This window comes from Grampus griseus (genome assembly GCF_964374135.1).
Source record: "Grampus griseus genome assembly, chromosome: 6".
NCBI lineage: Eukaryota > Metazoa > Chordata > Mammalia > Artiodactyla > Delphinidae > Grampus > Grampus griseus.
In genome coordinates this window covers 20,572,848-20,577,646 of record NC_139000.1, presented here as the reverse complement: position 1 = coordinate 20,577,646, position 4,799 = coordinate 20,572,848, and positions in this window count along the sequence as shown.

Here is a 4,799-nt window from a genome sequence, read left to right as displayed (position 1 = left end):
GAATGACTAGGCCAGCAGAGGCCCTGGCCTTTTATGGCTTCCCAGCAGCCCACTGCCGGGTCTCAGATTGGTGCGCCGGAGACCACACCCCCCAAAGAGAATTGCAATGATGAGGTTAAGGGCTGTTCGGGCTCTCCCACTGCCTGCCTTGGTCCTCAGGACGTTGTAGCTGTACATTTCGGAGCATTTCGGCTCTCTGCTGTATGTTAACTTCACAAAAGGGCACTTGTTTTCTGGTTCGTTTCACGGTGCTTTTTATCTGTTTGTTTCACCAGTTCTGTGTGTGTCTGCATGTGTTAGCATGGGTCACTCTTATGCCAGGGGTCAACAAGGTGCTGGTATAAAGGACGAGAAAACCTTTTGGTCCGTTTTACTTGCATTCCCTTTGGCCCCTACTCAGGTCTGCCATCCTGACAGGAATGCCACCATAGACACTACAGGATGAAAGACTGTGGTTAGGCCCCAAAAGAATGTTTTTACCAAACTTGGGGAAATATCAGCCATTATATCTTCAAATATTTTGTGTGTCCCATTCTCTCCTCACTCTCCTTTTGGGACTTCATCTACTATGTAAGACATTTTTTTTTTGTCCCACAGGTCACAGGTTAATGTCTTTTCATCATTTTTCTCTCACTTGTTTGATCATATCTACTGATCTATTTCAAGTCAATGACTCTTTCCCCTCTAATTTACATTTGTCAAATTTATCCTGTGAATTTCAAATTTCAGACATTGTATTTTTCAGTTCGAGAGTTTTCTTTTGGTTTTTCAGTGACAAGGGTGATTGAGCATTCTTCAGTTCCGTCCCTTGTGTTTAATTTTTGAATTTACACCTTAGGGAAGATAAGCTTAGGATACAACTTGTACCAACAAGAAAATTGGCTTTTATTTCCCTAAAACCTATATTGGCATAAACACTCAAAAATTACTGTATGTTGCCCTTATAAGAAAAAAAGAGTAAAATGACCCGATCCAGACGGCTCCCTTAGGATCCTGATCACTGGCTGTAAGTGAATGACGTTCCTCCCCCATCTCTATCTGAATATCCTCCTTCAGTGCTTCTCAAACTGGAACCTGCATCAGAATCTCTTGGAGGGCCTTGGAACACAGATCACATGGCCCCGCCCCCAGTGCTCTGACCCTCTAGGTCTGGATGGAAGCCTGATATTTACATCTGTAACAAATTCCCAAGTGATGGTGATACTGCTGGTCCTGGGATCACACTTTGTGAACCACTCACCTACTTGGTAGAATTTAAAAGACAAAGGCACATTCTCCTTGAGGTTACTCATCTCACATGGTCCTGTGAGATATGGACTGAAGTGAGCCTTCCAGAACGGGGATGGGGGGCAAGGCGAGTCCTTTCCTCTCTTCACATTAGCATAGATTAGATGGTCATTTTTCTACTTAGAAATGCCGTGAGTAGAGACTATTAAAACCAACCAACCAACCAGCCAATGCCAGATGCTCCGATATAACTGCCTTAGGGAAAGTGATCAAAAAACAATTTTTTTTTTTTCTGGAAGGGCTTCTGTGCTCATGGCGTGTGGCTGAGGGAAAGCAACAGATCTCCCTTAGTAACGGCGATGTGGCCCAATGTTGTGGACACGAAGTAAATCAGACCTCTGAAGACAGGAGAGTCCAGAGTGAATGATGGGAAAACAATCCAATTTATACTTGCTATGGGAAGTATAAATACGTGGTAAATGAAGAGAAGTCAGCCTCACACGAGCTATGCCTGCTACTGTTTTGGTTTCCCTGAAGCCTACAGGACCTCCCCGGCTTGGCTGCTCTGAACCCAGAGGGGTCCTACAAATGCAGGGGCCCGCAGGCGCAGCTGGCGGTAACAGTAGCCTGGTAAGGGTGGGAAGATTCTAGTACAAGTTCCAATGTGTCTGTGCGTTTTCCCTACACCGCGGAATTTCTGAGACCAGTCTGGTGTCTTACAATCCTGACACTATCTACTCAGGGACAGCTTCCGATTCCACACGCTCAGGGCTCAGTCTTACAAGACAGCCCCTGCCCCACTTCAGGTGCAATCGCAAGTCTAGGTTGTCAGCTGTGCTTCTGGGGGATCCACTATAGCTCAGAGGTTCCAACAACCACTCTTGGGCTCAATTAATTTGCTTACAGAACTCAGAGAAACATTTTACTTATTAGAGTATCAGTGTATTATAAAAGGCTGTCACTCAGGAACAGCCAGATGGAAGACATGCATAGGGCAAGGCATGGGGAAGGGGCATGCCTTTACAAAAGGTATCTCCCCAGATCATGTGTTCACCAACCTGGAAGCTGTCTGAACCCCAGCCTTTTCGTTTTTTTCAAGGAGGCTTCGTTACAGGGACGTGATTAACTCATTACACATTGGTGATGGGTTCAACCTCCAGATTGTCTCCCCTTCCGGGAACCTGGGGGTTCTGATACAAAGCGCTAATCCCCTAATCACCACGTGGGGTCTTCTGGAAAGCAGCCCCCACCCTTTGGTGACCTGGGTGCTTTCTAAAGGTCGCCTCATTAACATAACAAAACCCATTTATCACTCTCATCACTTAGGAAATTCCAGTGGGTTTAGGGGCTGAGCCAGAAACCCTGGCAAACACCAAATATATATTTCTTATTATGAATCACAACATCCAGGCCAGGAGGACAGCACCTTCCCTGAGTGCACGTGTAGCCCTTAATCATCCACTTTATACTGGTTTTATCTGTGATCTCTTCGGATCTAAATTCTGTGCCCATTAAAGGCAAACCTCTGGGATATATGAAATTTGGATATTTTGAGCAAAATTATAAAGAATACTGACTCCCCCATGGGAACCTGCTCGGGGAGCCACATTGGATTTTAACACTTCAAGAAGCCTACATTCACGTGGCCAGTCGCCATGATTACAGCTGAAGGATTTCCAGACATGACATACAAACCATCCCAATGGTGACCCTGGAATGAGGGGAGAGCAGGGACTTCCAGACACATGAGCACTTGGAATTAATTGCCACTCTCGTAACTCATACACTTTCTAGCAAGATGTGACACCCTATATCAATACGTGGTCCAAGATAACTGGTGAAAAAATACTATGATACGTCTCCGAGTCCAAGTAACAGTTCATGAAGCCTCAGAACAGGTAAGGACTCCATAAGCCCCAGCAACCACAGGACACTCCTTTTTTCTTTTTTTTTTTTTTAACTTTTTATTTTCTATTAGAGTATAGTTAAGAATGTTGTTAGTTTCAGGTGTACCGCAGAGTGAACCTTCTCATTAATGGGACTGAGCTCCTTACTCTGAGGTCTGGGTACCTTGACTCTAACAAGAATAGATTCTGTTTGGCTTTTGCTGGTTTTATCAGCCATAGGCCGCAACAACCTGACCTACAGGCTCCACTGATGTGGTGGAGGCTGTTTTTATAGAAGAGTAGCTGTGCAAAAGACAAATCGGTCTCCATACCCTCCCTCCTGCTCACTCACAGAAATTATTCCATCTACAACTACACTGTTTGCCATTAGAGCCGGCAAATATATCCATCAGGTGCTTCAAAGAAATCATGGACCATTGCTTTCACTGGCTGAGTCCTAGGTTATTTTTTACACTCTCCTAATACGTCTTTTTGTACCCTTTGGACCAAGTTGAAAAAAAAAGTCTATATCCAGTACAAAAGAAGAAAGAGGAGTGAAAAAATAATTAAATTCAGGGTTTCCCTGGTGGTGCAGTGGTTGAGAGTCCGCCTGCCGACGCAGGGGACACAGGTTCGTGCCCCGGTCCAGGAGGATCCCACATGCTGCGGAGCGGCTGGGCCCGTGAGCCATGGCCGCTGAGCCTGTGCGTCCAGAGCCTGTGCTCCACAACGAGAGAGGCCACAACAGTGAGAGGCCCGCATACCGCAAAAAAAAAAAAAAAAATTAAATTCAAAATTTGATATGTTGTGGAGGGCAGAGGTCCTAAGGCTGGGTGTATGCAGCTGCCTATTTTGTGAAAAACATTCTTTTGGGGCCTAACCACAGCCTTTCATCCTGTAGTGTCTATGGTGGCATTCCTGTCAGGATGGCAGACCTGAGTAGGGGCCAAAGGGAATGCAAGTAAAACGGACCAAAAGGTTTTCTCGTCCTTTATACCAGCACCTTGTTGACCCCTGGCATAAGAGTGACCCATGCTAACACATGCAGACACACACAGAACTGGTGAAACAAACAGATAAAAAGCACCGTGAAACGAACCAGAAAACAAGTGCCCTTTTGTGAAGTTAACATACAGCAGAGAGCCGAAATGCTCCGAAATGTACAGCTACAACGTCCTGAGGACCAAGGCAGGCAGTGGGAGAGCCCGAACAGCCCTTAACCTCATCATTGCAATTCTCTTTGGGGGGTGTGGTCTCCGGCGCACCAATCTGAGACCCGGCAGTGGGCTGCTGGGAAGCCATAAAAGGCCAGGGCCTCTGCTGGCCTAGTCATTCCCACTCCCCAGGCCTCCAGACCTGTGGCTCAGCCGGGAGGCTTGGATGAAATGGCAGGGGCAGCAAGTGGCAGGCGGCCTGGCCAGCAGAGAAAAGGTCTTTCCCACAGGGAAAATGGAAGGCTTTGCTCCAAGGAGAACCTGTCTCTAAAACAGAAGGGAGGAGATGCACATCCCTCAGAAAGACGGAGAGCAATAGGAAGCATTGAGACCCGAGAGGGCTGTCAGAGCAAAGGAGGTAAAAGTCTAGGTCCTTCTTTGCAGACATTTGTTTTGAGTGATGCTTGAGAGGCTTTGGGAGACACAAGATATTGGGCTAAGGAGCAAAGGAACAGGTGCCAGACGTGACATT